The sequence below is a fragment of the Artibeus jamaicensis genome, unplaced genomic scaffold (genome assembly GCF_021234435.1).
Source record: "Artibeus jamaicensis isolate MK-2021 breed Jamaican fruit bat unplaced genomic scaffold, CSHL_Jam_final contig_3182, whole genome shotgun sequence".
Classification (NCBI taxonomy): domain Eukaryota; kingdom Metazoa; phylum Chordata; class Mammalia; order Chiroptera; family Phyllostomidae; genus Artibeus; species Artibeus jamaicensis.
Window position 1 is genome coordinate 787,947 of NW_026521742.1, and position 22,044 is coordinate 809,990.

At 45.9% G+C, this 22,044-nt stretch overlaps 1 protein-coding gene across 2 annotated transcripts in view; it reads left to right on the forward strand.

Annotated features, from left to right (window-relative positions):
- Positions 1–22,044, forward strand: part of CALN1 (calneuron 1) — a 432,918-nt gene that overhangs the window by 52,397 nt on the left and 358,477 nt on the right. The window contains exon 1 of one of the 2 annotated variants that reach the window (XM_053663481.1): positions 8,129–8,179. The exons of the other annotated variant lie outside the window; for it this stretch is intronic. The gene's annotated coding sequence lies outside the window, so the exon portion shown is untranslated. Of the gene's footprint in view, positions 1–8,128; positions 8,180–22,044 lie in introns of those variants that run through there. 2 annotated transcript variants of the gene reach the window in all.

Here is a 22,044-nt window from a genome sequence, read left to right on the forward strand (position 1 = left end):
TTCTCTTTTCACATTTCTGATTGAAAAATTCGAGTTACCTAAGCCTTGACAAACTCTCATTTCTGTGTCCTCAGCTCAGTGGGACTACTGCGCTCCGTTTTGGTTTGTCTTCCATTTACAGTGGCATGGAAGAGCCTGCATGCAGAAAGCTGGGCAGCCGTAGGGCTCACCTCGTTCGTTTCTCTTCTCACATGGATCATAGTCCTGCGTCGGATGTTATCTAATGACTGAAAACTTGTGTATTTTGTCTAGTTTTCTAGTTGTTAAACAGTTGCAGGGGAAGTCTGGTACTAGCTCAGAAATAAAAACCCCTCAGCTTTCCTTTCTCATGAGAATTTTCACAGCATTCAGAATTTTAGGCGGACAGTTATTTTCTTTTCAGACTGTTAAAAATGATATCCATGGTTGTAAGTTTTCTAATTTTGAGAAGTCATCTGTTTTTCCTCTGAAAATAGTGTGTGTGTGTGTGTGTGTGTGTGTGTGTGTGTGAAGGAGAGTGGAACTGGCATTTTTTAATATTTTGTCTTTGGTCTTTAGAAACGTAATTATAATTGCCTATGTGTGGTTTTCTTTGTATATATCCTGCTTGGGGTTTTTAAAACTTCCCAAATCTATGGCTTAATGTCTTTATCAATTTTGGAAAATTTACAGACAATATTGCATCCCTCCCTTCTTTCTCTCCTTTCTTTTTAAGACTTCAATTACATGTTAGCCTATTCACCATGTTCTGTGTATCTCTTTTCTCTATTTTTCATTCTTTTTTCTCTTCATAGTTCAGTGGAGTATTTTCTACTGGCCTAACAGTTCATTAATCTTTTCCACTTTACCTAATCTGCTTTATATACATGTATTGAGTGCTTTTTGTTTGATTTCAGAAGTACTATTTTATTTTTAAAGTAAATTCTACTTCTCCCTTGATGAATTTATGTCTTGTCATGAATTTTCTTGAACATTTATTGTAATTGTTTTATGTTTTTTAATGTTTGTTTTTCATCATTTTAATAATGGATCTCCTATGTTTTTATTGTCTGTTTATTCTCTTGATTTTTTTTTTTAATTTGGCCCTGTCATCTGGCATGTTTGGAAGTTTTTTATTAAGTGCCAGATGTTATTTTTTTAAAAAACTGTAATGGCTCCACATGTTGTTCTCTCCCCTCAGAGAGACTTTATTTTTCATCTGGCAGGCAGTTAGGATTGATGTAGATTACCCTTTGCTAATCAATAACTGAGGTAATTTGAAGATAGATATGAATCTCTGAAGGCTTTTGGTTTGCACTTGGTGTCTTAGTGGATATAGTCTATCAAGAGCTTGAACCAAAACCCTGGGCTTATCCGTGCCCTTGCTGCTTGGGACGTTCTAAAGCCCAGTTTTTGTTCTGTTGGCATATGAGACGCTGGGTATTCTCCTTCACCGTACAGTCACTCAGCTGTTGCTTTGTTTCTTTTCTTTGCCTTTCACCCTGTGCAGCATCACATGAGGCAAATGTTGGCAAGGGAGAAAATGGAGCCAAAGATGCAACAAGTTTTCTGAAGTTTCCCTTCCCTTGGACTTCAGTCCCTCAGATCCTGGCTGTATCGGTAGCCGTGAAACCTGATTATTTTCTCTTTGCCTATACTACTCTCACGATCTCAGAGATTACTTTCTTTTTGGCCGTTTGGTCCAAAGCTACTTGGAAATCAGCCCTTTCAAAAGGAAAGGCAGTGGAGAATGTCAGGCTAACACCAAGGACTTTCTCTTCTCTCTGGACTCTTGGCCTCATTCTTGAGTTCTTAACTTTGATTCCATATTTTTAAAGTTGGCTAAGACAAGTCTTTGAGTATTTTTTTTTTCAGAAAAAGTAAAAAGCCATCTATTTCCTTACTGGTTTCATTAGAAAGATACTTTTCTCTTACTTTCATACATGATAACCACCTCAGTGAATGTACAAGTCCTGGATGAGACAATTTGACCCTTTAAGTTTACTGGTTTGTTGGTTCATTTGTCTTTAGCAATCTGTTACATACAGTTCCTGAAACCTACCTTGATTTTTTTCTTTTAAAAAATATTTTTTTAATTTATTTTTAGAGAGGGGAAGGGAAAGAGAAAGAGTGGGAGAGAAACATCAATGTGTGGTTGCCTCTCATGTGGCCTCTACTGGGGACCTGGCCTGCAACCCAGGCATGTGCCCTGACTGGGAATCGAACTGGTGACCTTTTGCTTCACAGGCCCATGGTCAATCCATTGAGCTACACCAGCCAGGGCTTGATTTTTTTTTTCTTTGATGATAACTTGTTTTTTCTTAGTTGATAACTTGAATTTTTCTCTAGCCTAGAATTAAAAAATTACCACCATATATGTCAATATAATGTCTTTTTATTAATAATCATGTAACAGAGTGAACCATTAGTTTTTTAAAGCAGTATGTATTCTTGTAGGTATACACTCTATATTTATTGCCTTGAAATAAAATAAATACAGGACTTTTTTCTCATGTTTTAAAATAGTAAGCCAATATTAAAAATATTTATTATAAAACATTCATATGAAATATTTCTAAAAAATAGAAGTCCTTCAACACCGATTCTCCACAGTTAGTCAGGTAACTGGTAGCATTTCAAGTATAGTCCATGCAGATATATTATGTTCATATGGATACAAAGCTTTTTTAAAAAATAAATGGTATCATGCAAGTTATTTTGCCACACTTCACAATATAGTTTGAACATCTCACCCAGTCAGCAAATTTTTCTGGTTATTTACTGCTGCATAACAAATCACCCCCAATTAAGTAGCTTAAAGTAACAATTTATTACTACCTCTCATAGTCTGTGGGTGAGGAATTTAGGTCAGGCCGAGTGGAGATGGCTTGTCTCTGCCCTATAATATATGGGGCTTCAGCTCAGACGATTCTATGGCAGGTGCTTGAGTAGATGGGAACCAAACAGATTTCTCTCTCCCCCTCTCTCTCCTCACTCCCCCCCTTCACTGCCTTCACACATCTTCTCCACACAGCTAGCCTGGGCTGCCTCAGCCTAGTGGCCTCAGGGTAATTGGACTTCTTAGATGGTGATTCAGGGCTCCATGAGTATTCCAAGGGACAGGGAGTGAAAGCTTGAAGTTTCTGAAGTTGTAGGCCTGGAAACTGGTCAAAATAACTTTATTCTATTAAAGAAGTAACAGATTTTGTCCAAGTTCAAGGGTAGGGAGAGATGGATCCCAACTCTTTATTTTTTTTAAGATTTTATTTATTTACTTTCAGAGAGAGGGGAAGGAAGGGAGGATAGAGGGACGGAACATCAATGTGTGGTTGCCTCTCATACACCCCAACTAGGGACCTGGCTCACAACCTAGGCATGTGCCCTGACTGGGAATCAAACTGGTGACCCTTTGGTTTGCAGGCCGGTGCTCAGTCCAGTGAGTTAAACCAGCCAGGGCAGATCCCAACTCTTAAAGAGAGAGAATTTCTGGAAATATTTAATTTATCACAGTAAAAAAATATTTACATTATTCCAACATAAAAAAAACCAACAACCCAGGAACATCTGAAATCCTAAAAAATTCTCACCTCCTGTGGGACAAGGCTCAGGCTTGATGCCCTGGACCTGTCCCTCTAAAGCAGGTTCCGTTGAATAAATCTCCTTGGGTGAGGTTCTCAATCTGAAGATCTGTGAACTGAAAAGACAAGTTATCTCCTCCCTCCTCTTCCCTAAATACCCCACATATACCAGTGAGGCAAATATATAATAACTGTAATAAATACCTCATTCAGTAATGGAGGGTATGAGGGGTATTTCTTGTAGCAGTGACTGGTTCATAGCAATTTTGCAATCAGTCTGGAAATAGGTCATCCATTCCTTAATTCAAGCCCAGTCCTGCTTCTTGGGAATAGTTTTCCATGGCTCTTGACATCCCCTTTTGGGCTCTTAGTTCCCTTATCTGGGTCATTCTTCCCCTTCCATTAGAAATGGCCCGTTCGCAGTCTGTTTATTGCCTCTTGGATTTAGGATTCAACACCTCCTTTCATTTTTTATTGTCTTTGCCCCTTCAGTCTCAGCCTAGTATACTTTATTTAAAAACACTGAAGGCTTCCTGTGGTTCAAATTATAGTCCACCCATTAGACAAAAGCCATACTTACAAGAATAGGACCTTCTCTATCTTCAGTCCCCAGTGAGGCTGCTGAGGGACCATGTCTATAAGATCCTCGGAAACTCTTTTAAACATGCCCTGAAATATTTGAGAAGTCTTAACAAAGGACCTTATAGCCCCACCCTTAACTTAATTGTTATCTGGAGACCACATTTTATTGCCCTGGCTTTGAAGTTTTCACTTGGAGATACCAGAACGAGAACATTATCCTTTCTAATTCAGCAAGTCCTAGTTATTTCTATTTCCTCTAATTTCTACTAAGAAAACTTAAGCAGTTTCTTCTTTAACTCATCTCTGCTTGTCTTTTAGCATAGGCGACTAGAAAAATTCAGTTGACACTTTCTCCTCCAACTTGGAACTCTCCTTAGTCAGAGGCATGAGTTCATTAGGTATCCTTTCCTAACGTCACATTTGTCACCTTTAGCTGTCATACCAGCATATGACCCAGGTGCTCTTTTCTCCAGGTTCCATCGACAGTTTTCTTGGTGTTCTCCAAGTCCCCTCGCACAGTCTCCCGTTATCTTGCAGCTTTTGATAAGGATCTTTCAGGGCACTTCTAGCTTCTCCCCATTTTCTAGTCTCAAAGCCAGTGTTTTAAGTTTTTGGCTATTTATTGTATTATTTATTGTACAGCCACATTCTACTTCCAGACACCGAATTGTGTTCCAGTTATTTGTTGCTACCTAACAAACCAGTCTAAAACCTCTTGTCTCAAAGCAGAGAATGTGTTGGAAAGAACCCAAAGTATTCTATGCTCTGTAGTTAATGGAATATAAGAAAAACTTTACCCTCCAACATATGCTTGCCCAAATAATTTTTCCTTTTCTGCCTATTTCTGTTTGGAATATAACACACCACTTTATCACTCCTACCCTTGGCTGTCTTGGGCACTGGAAGTACATGTACTGTATTTTTAGAACTATAAGACACACCTAGATTTTAGAGGAAGAAAATAGGAAAACATTTTTGAAGTAAAAATGTGGTAAAATATTTAATAACCTGTGACCCCGCACCACTGCGCCGCCCCCCCCGCCACACCCTGCCTGCCAATAGCCAACCAGGTGAGCTACATTCGGACTATAAGATGCACCCTCATTTTCCTCCCAAATTTTGGTGGGGGAAAGTGCATCTTATAGTCTGAAAAATACATTACTTACTGAAGGTAAAACAAAAGAAGAAAGGCCATACTTTGGTGGGGGAAGGGAAGAGGTAGAGTCAGGAATGACTTGGGCCATGCGGTAAGGTAGCAATTGTCCAGGTGTCTGATTTGTGTGCCTCTGAGTCCCAAAGCTAGAGGCAGGTGGTTGAATAAAGTTAATGTTTATTTCTAGCTGTTCCCTGGAGGGCTGAATTATTCTGGGTTGGACAGAATACTTATGCTAAATCCAGTTGGACATTTTTCATAAAGGAAAGTCCCTCTCACCCATTTTGTTTTATGTTGATTTGAGCTCCAATTCTTACAATGGTACGAGATTTTCTTCGGTATTTTAATAAAAAGGAGCAGACACATTTTGACCCTTAATAAATATATATTGGACAAAAGAATAAAAGTTGGAGCAAGGGTACCAGAGTCTTTGGCACTGCAACTTCCTTAATGTCGAAGCCTCCAAATCATCATATAATCAGTGAGGACCAGGGAACTGCATTAGGCATGCTCACTGAAGTTTGCCACCTGGCTTCTCTAGGTCTTGAGGTCCCTTGAGCTTAGTATCCTCAATTACTTCCCCACCACCAAGGTAGTGTCTTTGATATATATCACTCACTCATGCATGCCAACATTTGTTGAAAGCTTATGTTATGCCTGGAACTGAGTTAGCTGAGGGGACTGCTATTCATGTCATCACATTGAATCTTTACAACTTTATGGGGGGAATAAGTGCTGTAATTATTCCCATTTTACAGATGAGGACAGTTGAGATTTGGAGAGAACAACTTGCCCAAATTCACACAGGCAGGAAGTGAGAGCACGGAACTTCTGCCAGAGGTATCCCACCCTGGTTAAATGGTGATCCCTACATTCTACCATGTGTGTATATGTATAGACTGGCCAAGGGGCTTTGGTGACACAGTTGCCATCTAGAAAGTGACATACAATTGCTTACATAAAAAAAAAACATTGGTACAAGATGCAGCTTTCATCCAAACTAATAGATAAGAGGGAAAGATCATACCAAGATTATTAGATAACTTGGAAAGTGGAGCTATTACCACAATAGATAGTAATAATACAGAGTAGCAAATGCTAAGTGAACACGGTGTGGTACCCTTAATGAGTGCTATGGGGACTCAGGAACTGCACCCAGGCGGCAAGCCTGGGGATGCAGATAAGGAGGGGACCCTGCTTCACTTGTGCCGCTGGCTGGCAGTGCCAATGCCCACACTTCCTTGGCAGCTGTACCACTCAGCGGAAAGGTGATGGCTGAGCTGTTTGGATGAGATGCTTGTGGCAGTATTGCCTGCTTCGTTTCCAATTGGTGTACAAATTTTTATGCTCCATCTTTTCTTTGATTCTGGAAATTGGAGTTGTCTGAGCTGGTGAGCAGTCTTTCTGCCACCTGGAGCAGGCAAGAAACCGGAGAAGCTGGAAAGGAGAGCGCTGTAAAGAAAGGCTAGCATGCCCCAGCCGGGTGGGTTGTTCCTTCTCCGACGGCACGCAGGGAGGAGCAGAAAGGAACTGGCAGGCTTCTGAGTTTGTCAACGGGACAGCCTGAGATCCACCTTGCTATTTTTATTTTTACTTACAATGCAAACCTTCGTTTCACTGTGTATTCCCTCAGCCTCTGGGCACAGGAGAGGTAGAGAAGTGGAGAATAGGAAAGGTGACTGGAGACTCTAAATCGAGCTAATATGCTGTCCTTGAGGCATGGGGCAGAAGAGGGAAAAGGGGTTTGCCTGCGAATGGACTTGACAGACGTTAGCGCTGGGCAGGTTGCAGATAGTCTTCAAGATTTCTAGCTCACACCTGTGTCCAAGTACCCTTTCTCCCTCATCAATTTACTATTTGACCTTGGAGGCTGGCGGGCAGCGGCCAAAGACGAGCCTCCCTAGACAGTGGTAGGGGCGGGCACTCCAATCCTTCACCTCCTCCACCCATTTCAGCTGCCCCAGCACGGACGCAGGTGTTGTGGCCCAGGGGTGTGGGCGCTGGGGATGAAGTAGTTAAGGTGGGGGGCGCCTGGGTGAGTCGTCCAATACCGAGGAACAGCAGTTTGCCAGAGTTAACGTGGGCAGCTTCTTTGGGTAGGAAAGGAAGGAGGACCGTCTGCCAAGCTCCAGCTCGCCCCCCGCGTGCGCCTGTGTGTGCGCGCGTGAGTGTGAGTGAGCGCGCCGAGGCGTTCCTCAGGTTGCGCTGCCTGGAAACCAAGGGAGCTTGGTTATTGGCAAGGCGACGGAGTGGGGGTGGGGGCTCCCCGAACCTGGGAGAAGCTCGGCGCGGGCTGCCGAGGCGAGCTGAACCCCGGCTCCCCCTGCGCGCTTGGGCAGAGCCGGGCGGGCACTGCAGGAGGCCTCCAGGCCCCTGGGGGCCCGCCGGGGAGGAGCTGGGGAGGAGGCCGAAGCTGCATGGAGTTTCTAGGGCGCGCAACTCCAGCGGAGCCTCGGCCACTGGGCTCCCGGGCGCAGCGAGACAGCCGCGCACATGGGCTGACACCGCGCGCCGGGGCTCTGCACGGCCAGCGGGAACGGGAGGGGTAGAGGAGCGCGCCGTGCCGGGGTGCGGGGCACGCGTCCCCAGACGGGAGCCGAGGACAAGGACAGGGAGGCACGCGCCCAGATAGCGCTCCCAGCCGACGAGGGGCTCGTGTTGGCTCGGCGCGCGCTTGGGGAGCGGCCTGGGGCGCCGTGGGAGCCGGCGGCAACGAGGATGCCGGCGCGGGGACGCGGCTGCCGGCTGGGTGTGTGAGCGTGCAGCGAAGAGCTGTCCGCTGGCGCCCGCATCCGCGCCACCCCCTCCCTGCGGGTCTCGGAGGGAGCCCCCAGCACCGCGCCTCGGCGCTACTGAAACCGGGCTTGGGGGCTGCGGGCCAGTGCTGCTGGCCCCGGCCCATCGAGAGGTGAGTGCTGCCTCCCTCTTGCCTCTTCCCCTAGTCTCCTGCCCTTGCCTTTCCACAGCGTTCTCGCCCCTTCCTTCAGTGCCCAAAGCCCACCGCTGTGGCGGCCGGGGGTCTCTGGAGTGGGCGGGCAGGCGGGTGGCTGACAATGCTTCCCATACCTGTTGGCCCGGGCAGAGGGCATCTTAGCTTGCCTGAGCCACCTTGCTGTCCCTTGGGGTGGTTCCTGGACTCCCGCCGGGGGCGTGGGGCTGGGAAAGGGGCAGTGGGTGTCCCACTTGGGTGTCTTGGAACTGTGCGGGCTTTGGGTTGGGAGCTCGGCGCCTGGGCGGTGGGCAGGAAAAGGAAGGCAGGGGAGCCGCACACCGCAGCCCAGGTGGGTGAGCAGCGCGGCTTCCAGGTCTTCGGGAAGCCGGGAGTCATGGCGATCAGGCGAGGCGGGAGGCAGGATCCCCTCCACCTCCAGTCCCTAGCACTGACTGCTCGCCTCCTGGGCGCACGCTCCTAGCCGCCACAGGATCGGGATCTGGGGCCCTGCGGACAACTGGGAAGGCCTCTGGCAGCCCAGAATGGGACCTGGTTACCGCTAAGCTGGCCCCTGGGCCCCAAGCTGCTCTGTGGGTCCGGCGCCTGGGCAGCGGCGGGCTCCAGCTCTCAGGGTAGTTCGGTTTGAAACGCGCGTTCTAGCCTCCCTGGACTGGCGCCACGGGGAGTGAACTTCCTCAGACTTGGCCTGAGGGCGCCTAGGCAGCAGCAGGTAGTTCTGGGACCGGGCTAGGGGCAAGGGCGAGTGGGAACGTCTCACGCCGGCGGGATGACAGTGCGGAGGGTGAACTAAAGGGTTCTTTTTGCTGCCCAGGCGCCAGCCACGTGCGCCCTCTGCCCCCCTCCGCAGCAGCATTTCCCACTGCTCTTTTTGCTTCCGAGAAACGAGTGTGAGGAAGGCGCCTTTCTTACGGTTGGTTTGGAGCCCTTAGCCCAGGTGAACTGCTGACTGCAGTTCCTTGCGTGTCAAGACTGGGGCGCCATCCTCAACCCCTGAGCCCGGTTTTCGCAGAAAAAGGAGTTTCCTGGGCTCGGAGAACAGCGGCTCAGTGCGGACTTTGTGTGGCTGTGTTAGGTCGTGAAGTCTGATTAGTATTAATAACTACATTGTAGCGCGAATAAGAGCAGCCCCGTGAGAGAGGCGACGTGACCTTCTCTAGAAGAATGGGTAGATCTCTCCGCCCTCTGTATGTCCACCACACACACAGTCGTGCATATGCGAACACTCGTTACTCTCAGAATTTTCATATTCTGCTTCTTAACTGCCGACTTTCAGTCAAAAAGATACACTCTTTTTCAATTCAGGCATCAGAGCTTTGGAAAGGGTTTTAAAGCCATTTGGTGTGAAATTGTCTTGAGGCTAGAGCAGGACAGCTTTTTTCTTTTTTCTTTTTTTAAATCCAAGCTCGGGTCCAGCTCTCCTCCTTGGCTTGTCGATGGTTTTTATTTCATCTTCTTGGGGTGGAAGGAAGTGTTGGTGGAGTCCCAGTTTTATTTGGAACTTAGGTCTCTGAGGCGTTGACTGAGGCTTAGATGGCAACTGAGACCTCCCCTGTGCTTGCAGCTCTGTTGTGACAGTCGGTTTGGGATGCATTCCTGGGCTCCAGGAGCTGCGTGCCTTTGCTTGTCCCTTGGGCAGTGGGTGGTGGCCCCCATGAGTGCCGCGGCCCTGGGTTCCCCCAGCGGCCTGCTCTGCTGGGAGCCCACGGCGGGACCCTCCTTTCCGCATTGATGGCAGAAGTGTGGGTTTTTCATGGCAGGAGCTGCCTGAAGAACAGCTATGTTTACTGAGAAGCTGGTCTACGACACTGAAGTTGGTTACTGGATACATCCAAGTGGAGTAATGAAAACAAAACTCCAGAAACCCAATCCCGCGGCTATTTTATTGGAGGAGCGCTAAATCCTCTTAGAATTGTTCATCAAGATCACCTTTCTCTGAACTCGGAATGGAACTATTGCCAGTAATCAGGCCTTCAGTGAGGGTGCAGAATAAGGGCTTTTTTTTAGAAGAAAAATAATTTAATTCAGCTGGTTCTGTGGAGAAAATGATGGGCAAGACTTGATGAAAGCACACCACTCCCCTTCCTCTCTAAAGGGTGGTGGGGACTGGGGCGGGATGAGGGTGTGTGAGTGTGTGGCAGCTGCTTGGTTGACTTTAACACTGAAGTCCACGGTCAGAGGCCTCTGATAAGTGTGTAATGTTGGGGAAGGTTGGGCTCCTATCTGGAAATTTCTTTCCCATAGCAAGTGGACTGTGGGCTCCTAGGTCATCAGCCAGCGAGAGAAGTGTCTGTTCACTGTTTCTTGAGCCTGCCGTCCAGGCCCTGCCAGCCCAGTCTACTACCAACAGCCCATGTGGTGCCCTTGGGTGGCAGAAGGGGGCGCTAGTTCTTACCTTGAGAGGAATTCTCAAGGCCAGGCTAGAACTTCTGACATTTAAGGTCTTCGAAGGCCCTCTTCTGAGTTGCTACTTGGTGCAAGACACTTGCACCCATTTCAGCTCACATAACCTTCATTTTTCATATTTGGAAACTGAGGCTAAGGGAGGTTAAATAACTTTCCTGGGGTTGCGTAGCTTGTAAGAGACAGAGTTATGGTTCGATTCGGAGAGGCTGAGCTTTCAACCTTTGATCTTTGGTGCCTCCTTAGAGTCTGAGCCATAGTGGGTGCCCTGTCTGTGATTGTTGAGCAAATCTAGGTCAGCGTCTCGTTCCTCATTCCTGATGAGGAAGCCCAGGCACCGGAGGAGCTGGACTTTCTACGGTGGGTCAGGGGGGAGGCCCTGCCCTCCAGCGGTGCCCATCCTCCAGCCATATGAGGTTCGAGTTCAGATTTGGTTTGGTTACAGGCTACTGCTTCTTTGTTTGCACTTCCTCGTCTGTGCACACATTAGTATGAGGCGGGTGGCATCTCTGCCCTTCACCTGAGGCTTACACTAACGTAGAGTGTCTGAACTGTCCTCTCATAATGAGCCATTAAGCAGTGCAATGAGCAACAGTCTCCCATGCTTGTTAAAACCCTGTGCGTTCTGGTTCTCAAGCAGTGAAACCATCTTCAAGCTGATCCAAGCCTGAACTCATCCCGCAGTCACTCAGTTTGAGAGTAATACTGAATGTGTTTAGAAAGGAGGAAAATAAAAACACGATTGTTGCATCTGATCTATGTTTTCAAAGTGAATTATGTTTTTAATCATTTAAACAAAATCGTGTAACTAATGGTTAGTTAATACATCATCTAACAAAAATGTATTTAGTGCCTGTTATGTGGTATGAATGCTGAGATAAATATGACACAGCACCTGTCATCAAAAACTCACAGACGAGTGGGGAAGGCAGACCACATATTAGGAGGTGCCCATTTGTGAGCAGAGACAGAAGGTGGCCAGCCTACGATGGAAGTGGTGTGTGAGCTCAGCTTGAAGGGTGATGGTGAAGTGGTCAGACTTAAATGGGTGTTCCATGGCAGAGGACATAGGGTGTGCACAGGGTAAGAGGTAAAAAAAACCAAAACAACCCAACAACAACAACATATAGAAAATATGAGGAAGCAGCTGGTAGTCTGGAGTTCCTGGAGCTTAAAGGTTGAGACAGGGAGTGGCAAGAATGATAGGTGTATAGAGGCCTTTGGTCAGGACCAGGAGGCTCAGCATTTCTCCTTCAGGGGGTGGGCAGCATGGTCAGATTTGAGCGTTGGGTCAGTCTGGTTGGAGACCTTATAGAGAATGGATTTGGCAATAAGAAGAGCAGAGGTGTGGGTTCTAGTGAGGCGGCTAGTGCTGAGAGCATGTGGGGTGTGGAGCAGAAGAGATGGACTGGGCAGACATTTAGGAGAATTCTCAGGGCTCCTAGGTCGCAGGCAACAGACGCCAACTCTGTATAACAAGCAAAGCAAAGACAATGCATGAGCATTACGGATGGGAACTCACTGGACTGAGGACACACCTGAAGAGCCAGGCTTGGGGCAGACAGGAGTTAGGCAGTTGAGGGGATCTTGGCAGCAAGAACTGTCTATGGCTTCTCTTAGCTGATACTATGGGAGGAAATGATCTCTAACCTTTTCCTCCTGCTCCTCCATCATCATCATCACCATCACCATCATTGTAATCATCCTCATCATCGTGGTATTATTCTGCAGCATTCACAATGCCCAGAGGAAAGGTCTCCCTGGCATAGCTTTGGGTCTTTATATCTAGTGTCGGTTTTCTGAAGGGTCAGTGGAATGGGGAGAGGTAGTTTTCTGAAGGAAACTGGAATGATTCTGTGAAAACACAGGGACTTAATGTTGGGCATGTCCTCCATAGGAAGCGACGTTGGTGAGACTGATTTGTTAACTGATGTGGGAGTAGGAGAAAGGGAAGGGTACAGTGTGACTCCCGGGTTCCTGATTTAGGTAATGGGGCAGGTTAAAAAAAATGAAACTGTGCCCAGAGCCAAATTACTCACTTTTCTCCCCACTGGCAGGGCTGTGGCAGCTCTCTGTGACCAGGCTGTCCGAGAAGGTGACACCTATTTTTTTCCAAAAGTCTCATTAAAGTGCTATGCAGCTGCCAGTAAGACTGTTTAAGTAGTTAGGTACTTGATCTTATGCCCCACAAATCTGGGTACTTTGAATATATTTTCATTCATTCACCCAATATGTATTACATGTTTCTGGCTTAGGTATGGGGGGAAATGGTGAATTAGGCAGAGGTAGTATGCTCATGTTCTAGTGTTATAAGACCATAAAAAATAGAAAATAAAATTAGTTGATATAATAGAGACAGTGCAGCTTCTTCAGATTTGGTGGTTAAGAAAGTTCTTACTGAGGATACATATTTAAATAAGGGTAAGATAGGGGAAGATCTGGAGAACTTCTGGGCAGCGGAGCATCCAGTGCAAAGGTCCTGAGGTATGAATGGGCTGGATGCATTAGAAGAACAGGAAGGAGGCTGGTACGGCAGGAGGTGAGTTCAGAGAAGCAGGGGCTAGTTCGTGGGGGCCTCAGAGGACACCCTGTAGAGTTTGAGTTTGATGGAAGCCACTGGGGGCTTTTACTATAAATGGGAGAGTGAAGTGACTTAAATCATGTTTTTAAAAGATCATACTGGCAGCTGTACATTCCATATGCACCATCTTCATACAATAAAGTGAGTCTTTATCTGTTAGAGTGTAAAATGAAATGTGTAACGTTTAAGAGTAACAGATGGAGAAAAATGCTTTGGTGACCTTAATTTAGTGGTTTCTAATGTACCAGTTAAATGTGAGTACAGACAAAACCACATCTTGGAATAAAAATGAAAATAAGTGGACTAACAATGTTCCCACTGCTTGTCCAAAGATACTGCCATTTTGAATCATTTTTATTTTTTGAAAATGAGCACACATTTATTTTGTAATCAGGAGAAAATAGTTTGAAAGTGTAGATACTGATGACCACAAATGTCTTGAATGGGGTGTTGTGAGAAGTATATCTACAAAACACTTTTTCCTACCATTTTATTTCTGGAAGTATTTTGCACCAGCTGCCCCAATGGTTGGCTCTTTGTTTTACTTTTTAAATATTCTTAGTTATGAAAGCAAACATTCCTTTTAAAAATTAAAGCAATACAGAAATGTTACATAAAAAATGATAGTGCTTTTTTCTGTACTCTCATTTCCCAGACTACTAACATTTCCATAGTATATTGTTAGAATCTGCATTGTAAATATACATCTATATTTTGTTGAAGGATTTTGGAATATTCCTATAGCAAGTTACCCTATCTCCAAATTACTCTCCAAAATTCCTACTTCTACAGCTTGAAACCTGGATGACCTTTTCCCCCTTGAAAACAAGTCATTAGGAAACTTGAAAACATAATTTAGTTAGGAGAAGCTGAATCTTCTCTTTTCGGTATTCCCAGTGTTCACTGAAAGCATACTTTATATTTATAAAGAATAGAGCAATTACGTATTCATTAAAAGTTCATTTCTGAGCATTTTAATATATTCCTCTAGCATTGGAGCCTAAAAGTTGGTATCATGATTACAAATCATTTGCAGTTTTTCATGAAGAAAAGTTAGCCAATGTGAAAGCTCAGAAGTGCAAATTAGAGAGCTTAGCTAATTATTTTGGTGACAAATTTATTACAACAGAATACTATCCTTTGAGAACATGAAAAGAAAAACATTAGGTGAAATGTTACTTAGAGCCGCTGCTGTGTTCGGGAAGAGCTGTACTTCCGTGTGGTCTCACCGTGCAGACGGGGTTTGGGGCCTCGGTGTAGGGAATGAGACTCAGTGTTGGTATAGTAGAACAGGGTCGCTTTGGTCTCATTTTGCCATTCAGCAGAAGTACTACGTTCCCATCACTATTTTAATTACACACATTCTTTCTTGGTGAAGAGAAGAGGGGTACGTGCTTAGGAGAGAATGATTGTGAGCTAAAAGAACCATGGAATTTAAGGGGGAGCAGGGACCTTACTTATCTCATTTTATAGATGGGAAAAATGAGGACTGGGGGGAGAGTAAATGACATGCGCTCTGCTGAACAGAGTCAATTTCCTCACCCTAGTACCTCTGTGAGGAAAGTAGGGAGTAGTACCTCCCCTGTGACTGTGTTGTTAGAAAATGTATTCATTTTGGTAAACCCAAGACTTAGGAAAGCACTCTGAATTTAATGAAAGATGGGAGGGTTTTTGAGCTGTTGTTCATTTATTCTGTAAAATGCAATTTGTTTGTGTGCTGATAACAAGCCTAACTACTGTGTAAACATCTTTATAGCTGGTAAGAAAACCCAAACATCTGCACTGCACATTGATGTAGCATTTCAGCCTCCAGCGTTCCTAACTGTCCTTAAAACCAATTGCTCTGTTGTTTAAACTGGTGCATTGCTGCTGATTCATTTAATACGCAGAAACATAAACATACATTCCACGTCCAGCAGGAAATGACAAGTGTTAAATCAACCTCTGATTATTAGTATTTCCCCATTTTACAGCTGAAGAAACAAAGATGCCACAAGGTTGGGGAACTTTCCCAGGGTTCCAGGGTAGCCCGTGGTGGGTGGGATCCACTTCCACCATTGGTCGGCTCCACAGTCACGTGACACACTCCCTAAACTCTCCACCTTCCCTCACCTCTCAAAGACTAGGAAATTTTCTGTGAGGAAGAGCAGAATCTGACTTTGTGAAATTGCTTTAACTAGATAAGCTACTTTTTGTTGGGGTAGTCATGGATGTAGAACCCTAAAAATCTCTTCTCAGGGATTGTGTTTTCAAGTCTGTTTTGTGGGTTGTCCCCAATCCCTTCCCTTCATGAGTCACTTGCTGGTAGCAGATTGAGGATAGATCATCTTCCCTCAGCTGCGGGTGGTGGTTCTCTTTTCATTCTGAGACCCAATCCTCAAGTTAGTTGCATGGACGCTAAACCACTTCTGAGCTCTGGTAGATTCAAATACTACGGATTTCTAGCTTGGCTCCTGTGTTATCTTTTAATAAATACTAAGGTTCTTTAGTTCTCACATGCAAAGAGATAAATGTTTCTTTCAGAAACCCAGAGGCACAGAATCCAGAGGGCCCTCAAAGGGCAGGAATTCCAAAATGAAAAAAGGAGGGAAATACAGTTGCTGGCAGATACTGTCAGTGGGTCCTCACTGAGAGATCTTAGCCTTAAATTATTCATTATGGTGCAGGCTGACCCAGTTTTGCACAGCAGAAGGGACTGAACCAAGGAGCACTGGCCATGGACTCTTCTCCTCCCTCCCCCGTATTAGCCTCTTTCCCTGGGGTCCCTATGCTTGGAGATCCCTGCATGAAAGGTGTTGCTGAAAAAGAATGTTCTGTCCTCTGATTTTGAGTGGTGCAGTTGCCATGAAAGAGAGAGAGAGAGAGAGAGAGAGAGAGAAGAAGCTAAAAGGTGGCTTTCTCTGGGAATGACCACATCCTGCTGGAGCTTGGAGGTCCAGGGAGAAACCTCAGACATGAAGGTAAATGTGGGAGGCAGGTCCTTATTTGTGATGCTGACCCATCATCAGAACTCCGGCAAGTGGAGTGGGTGACACTGCTCTGTTCTTGGGAAAGGTGATTCAGACCTCTCCAGAAGGAAGTCAGCTGGCCTTGGATTTGAGTTTTAGAACCTGAAGTGGAAAATGTGGTTCAGTGTTTCTCAAAGTTTGCTACACATTAGAATCCTCTGGGTGGCCTTAAAAAATCCCAGTGCCCTGTCACATCCCAGACAAGTGATGTCAGACTCTTGGGAGGGAGGGGACCCACCCCCCACAGGTGATTCCATGGTATAGTCTACTTTGAGAACCAGGGCTCCAGACAGCTTTTTGCAAACTGAGGTACCTTGCAAATCCCCTAGGGATGTTGTTCAAGTGCGAGTTCTGATGCCCAGGTCTGGAGCAGCCCTAGAGCCTGTATTTTCAACAAGCTCCACGTGCTGCTGCTGCTTCTCACAGGCCACCCTGGGAGAGCAAGTCCTAGGTGGGAGAATCAGGTTTCTGCCTTTCTGAGCTTCATGTGGAAGGCTTCGGGAGCTATTGCTTTTTTGTGGGATTGCAGCATCTTTGGTTCATTCAGGGCAGGGTAGGAGAACAAAGAGCTCAGGCCCTGCCTCCTCCTTTTATATTGTAGAGAATAGAACAATTAAGTATTCACTGAAAGTCCATTTCTGAACACTTAAACGTTATTGCTCTAGTATTGGAGCCCAAAAGTTGGTATCAAGATTATAAATCACTTGTACTTATTTGTCCTTCAGAATCCAGTGCATGCTCCTGGCCCTGGTCAGCATTTATGGAGTCAGAGTCAGGGGCTCAGAGAGCTGCAAAGGACCTTAGCAATTATCCAGTTTAAATCCCTGGTTTTGACAGGGAGGAAACTGATTCATCCAGAGCCACAGATCATCGGGCCAGGTCTGCTGTGGACCTGAGACCAGGAGGACAGACATGGCAGGATGAGGTCGGGGAGAAGGAACCCCGTGCTGCCCCCCGTGCAGGGGAATCATGAGACAGAGACACCCAGAAAGACTGAGGGTACAGTCATATTAAAAGTGCCTGTGCATTGAGAGACATTGCTGTTAATTATACCTGTGATTTTCCATCCCCTTCCTCCAGCCAACTTTAGTTAACCACACAGAAGCTTGACGAAGTTCTTTGCTTCTGTGCTTGGAGTTGACACCTTGACAGATGTTTAACAGCTCGTTCCCAGGTGGGATGCTGATGCAGGCTGCCCTACTTGATGCAAAATAATTACATTTACTATTTTCACCCCAAATATTTTCTTCCTGTCACTGAAACAAATAAAGAACATTTTCAACATGTAGGTTTCTTGATGTGGTGCAACTTGTTGTAAGAATAGTTCAAAATTGATGATCTTGGCATTTATCACCTAGCTGTGACGTGTTCAGCATGTGATGACTAATAGATTATATTTTGTTGGATCTTTTTTTTTCTTTCTGCTTTTTTCAACTCAAGGCACCTGTTTCAGCCTTTCAGCATTGACAGGGACAATTTCCTGCCTATCACTTTATGCTTTGGACACTAACTTGACATGAAGTCTCCGGGACTGAATGGGACATTGCTTTCTCAGGGTGGGTGTACCTTGCCCTAGAAGGTCAAGTCTTTAAATAAAGTAGGAAAAGACTTAGGGGCGCATGAAAGTCAGCATAAAGATTGAAGTAGTATAATTATAGCTAATGGTTATATAACTAGTCCTTTGAGTACCTTACATATGTTAATCCTTTCGGCAACACTGTGAGGTGAGATAGATAGTGTAAGTGCCTTGCTGAAAGTCACTGGCTAATGAGCTGTAAGGCTTGCCTCATGACTAGAAGCCATGCCCTTAGGCCATGAGGCAGTATAACCTCTGTACTGATAACTGTTCAGAACCTGCTAGAGGCTTTGGAGAACTTCCACAGAACATTTTTCTGTAGACTCCGACCCTGACATTCCCTCCTGGAGCCCCCTTGTACCTTCCCATGGATGCCCGCTCCCTCACACATGGGAGTCAGTCCTGCTGGTACTGTCCCCATCCTGTTTCTCCAGCCTTCGCCTTTTCTAGTTCTCTGTAGATGTGTCCATTGAGGGGCCCACAAGTGGGCCAACCCTAGTTCATAAAGAAAAGAATCCGCAGCAGTTGGTAAGGTTGGAATGTCAGTTGCCCCAGATAACTGTTTTGCATTTGACTCACAGACTTCACTCCTGGACTCAATTTTGGCCTTCATTCTCCTTTGGTGGCCATCGTTTACCCCTGTTGTCCTAGGCTCCAGGGACAGTGCCTCTGCTGTGCTTTGAGCATGGTAGCTTCTGTCTCATTCTTGCTGGATTGTTCAGCTTGCTTGATCACGCTCCCCCAGTCATAGCCCCAGTATGAGCCGCTGGTGGGGTTTCTGCACGTGATGGACAGGAGGAACTCCCTGAGTTCTCTCTTACTTCAGGTCTGCTCTCTGGACTGGATTTTCTGAATCTGGTCCTTACCTTGATTGCTCTGCCCTTGATCATGGGCTGGGGCCACCTGAGGGGTCATTGTCCCTAGCTCATACCCATTGTCTTGGTTATCCATTGGCCTGGCTTCGGTGGTCCCTCTCTTCTTGCTTGCCTGGTGTTATTGCCTGATTTTTACACTGCAGCCTGTTTTGTTAGTGGTTGGCAAAATTTTTCTGTAAAGGGGAAGATAGCGAATATTTTGGGCTTTTCAAGTCATATGGTCCTTATTGCAATTACTCAGTTCTGCAGTTACAGCTGAAAAGCAACCACGCACACGTGTAAATGAAGGAGTAGTGCTCGTTGCAATAAAACTTTATTTACAAAGGCAGAGGTGGACTGGATTTTGGCCCATGGTTGTGGTTTGCCGATTCTGCTTCTAGGTAACTAGTCACTGCCTCTTTCTGATTTCCCACCTGAAATGACTCTGTCTCTTTAGAGGTCATTAGCAGGCCTAGTCTAGTCTCCCAATCACATTTCTGAATTCCCTAGAGCTCTTTACTTGGTGCTTTTCTGGCCTGTGGCTGCATTCATTCACTTTGCACCTCTCAACCTAGAACAATATTAACCATTCACTTTTTCAACTTCTCAGTCAGCCAAACTGATTCCATTAAAATTTTATGTTGTTCAACTACAGTTGGGTCCTACATTATTTTTACTAATCCTTTCATTGAACTTTGGGCTGATTTCTTCTCTTGTTCACTATGGCTTTGTTCCTGAATCTCTTCTACTTTTCTCAATTTTCTACTACCATCCCCCACATCATTTTTAGCAGAAGATGTTGCCCCTGACCTTGATAGATTGAGAGCATGGTCTCCATCACCTCTTCCTTTGACCTCAACATTCTCCATCCTTTCTACTTCAAAATTGCTTTCTTCCTGTTTCAAAGAAGTGTTCTTACTCTCTTACAAGGAAACCATGGCTATGCCATTAATCTAATTAGTTTTCATTTCTCCTCAGCCCGAATCTCATATTTTCCTTTCTGAAGCTAATAAACATAAGTCTCTCCAAAACTTTGCTTGATCTTCCAGCCTCCTGGGCTGCCACCCCATTTCGCCCCGCTTTACTGCAAAGCTTCTGAAAAGGAAAGTCTGCCCCTGCTGCTGCCGCTTGTTCACCTCACTTTAGTCTTGTCCTTTAACTCTTCGCTGTTGGCCAACCCCATGGTTGGTCCCCTACTATATTAAGTCTCAGATACTCCCTAAATAATCAACTTGCTTTTCAAAGGTCACTGCCATCCTCACTCTAAAGTCTAATGAAGTGAACTCGTTTCTCATAGTTGGCAATATTTGACACTGCTCACCAGCCTTGCCTTATGGAACTGCCCTGAATGAACTTGCCGGCTTATCCTCACCTCTCAGATCTTGGTACAAGTTTCTAGGGCTGCTGTAACAAAGCACCACAGACTGGGTGGTCTAAAAAACAGAAATCTATCTCCTCTCAGTTCTGGAGCCTGCAAGTGCAGGATGCACGTGTTGGCAGGATGGTTCCTCCCGAGGCCTCTGAGAGAAGGACGTGCCAGGTCTCTCTCCCCCTAGGCTTGCAGATGGCCATCTCTCTGTGCCTTCCCATGGTCTTCCTTTGTGTGCACCTGTGTTCAAACTTCCTCTTCTTGTGAGGACACCAGTTACATTCAACCAGGGCCCACTCAACCTCATGGTAACTTAATTACCTCTTTAAAGCCTGTCTCCAAACACGGTCACCTTCTGAGGTTAGGAATTCACCATCTGACTTTGTTGGGAGACACAGTTCAGCCCACAACACTTTCCTGTCTCACGTGTTCCTTTCCAGCCCTCAAATGTAGGTGTTCCTGTAGTTCATGCGTTTCCTCTTTCTTTTCATGCTCTCTCTAGCTTCTCTCTTTGAACAATCTTTTTACCTCTGTGCTCTATCTCTTGAACATCACATCTTATCAGACTTTAATTTTTTTATCCTCACCTGAGGACAATTTTTTCATGGCTTTTAGAGAGAGATGAAAGGAGAGAGGGAGAGGGAGAGAGAGAAAAAAAAATTGATGTGAGAGAGAAACATTGATGCAAGAGAGAAACATTCATTGGTTGAATTCTTGTACCCCCCTTGTTACCGAACAAGAGGTCCAAGGGGGGGGCAATATTTGGCCCACCTAGGGACGCCAAGAACTGCTACAGAACAACAGAGGCCCCTCCCAAGGACAGAATACTAATATTTACTGGGCTCTTCTGTTCGCCACCAATTGGAAAGACATCTCTCAATGCCAGAGATTAGTGAAAAGGAAACAAAATGTTTATTTAATGCTATTAAGGCCTAATGCCTCCACTAAAATATCAAAGTCCTTTAGGGTATACACCTACACCCACACAGGTCTCGCTTCTCCCACTGTCCCAACTCCGGGTACCATAAATCAGGAAAAGAGCACACGTCCCTTTTTCAGGCCGCTGGAATCGTTCGTCAGCTGTGTCAGGCAGGATCTCTAGTTAATCCAAAGTCATGTAGTACCCTCTCACGGTCCACTGACAAGAGTTCTTTGTACCCAGTTCCAGTCAAAGTCTCTCCTGCTTTCCAGGCCACGTGGCCAAAGGGGGCACCCCAAAGCCGCGTGGGCCTCTTCTACCAAAGCTGCAAGGGTCCGCGCTCCACCAAAAGCATGTGTCTTTCTTCTTCACCTGGCTGCAGGGATCTCCATTCTGGCAAAGCTGCGAGGTACTCTTTCACTCTGCTGAAACTGCGTGGCTCTCTCCACAATGGCTGCCGCATCTGCGTTTAAATCTCCACACCCATCTTCCTTTGTGGCCCCATTTCCGACTCCTCCTACAAGCAGTTACACCTGCCAGGACTCTCATACTCTCCCAGCTTTACTGGGCTGCCTTCATTAGTCTGGGCAGATATGGCCCCATGGCATGGAGCCAATCAATTCCAAGCTCTCACGCAGGTGCTGTAACTCAGGGGAGCAGCCCCCAGTTACATCCTGGGTAGAAGCCACTCCCTTCTTCCTGGCTCAAAGCATGGCCACAGCTATTTAACATATCTATGAAACCAGTTAAAGGTTATAGATATGTTAAACGGCCATTCCAGAGGTTAGCTGCAAAACTGTTGCTATGCAGAACAGCTCTCAATGGCCCTGCTCCATTAGTCCCTTGGGGGGGTGGTGAGGACATCTTAATATTTCCTGGACACCCTGAACTCTGGACCCCAACCCAAATCCTTTTCTGGGGCCCCCCTCTTGGCTGCGCCCTGTTACACTCTGACCAGGCATCAAACACACAGCTTAGGTATGTGCCCTGATCAGGATGTTGCTCCAACCAATTGAGCCACACTGGCCAGGGCACACCTGATCAGATTTTATATGTAAATTGTGCCCAGGCACTCTGAACGCAACATGGTCCAAACAAAATGGGCCGTGTCCT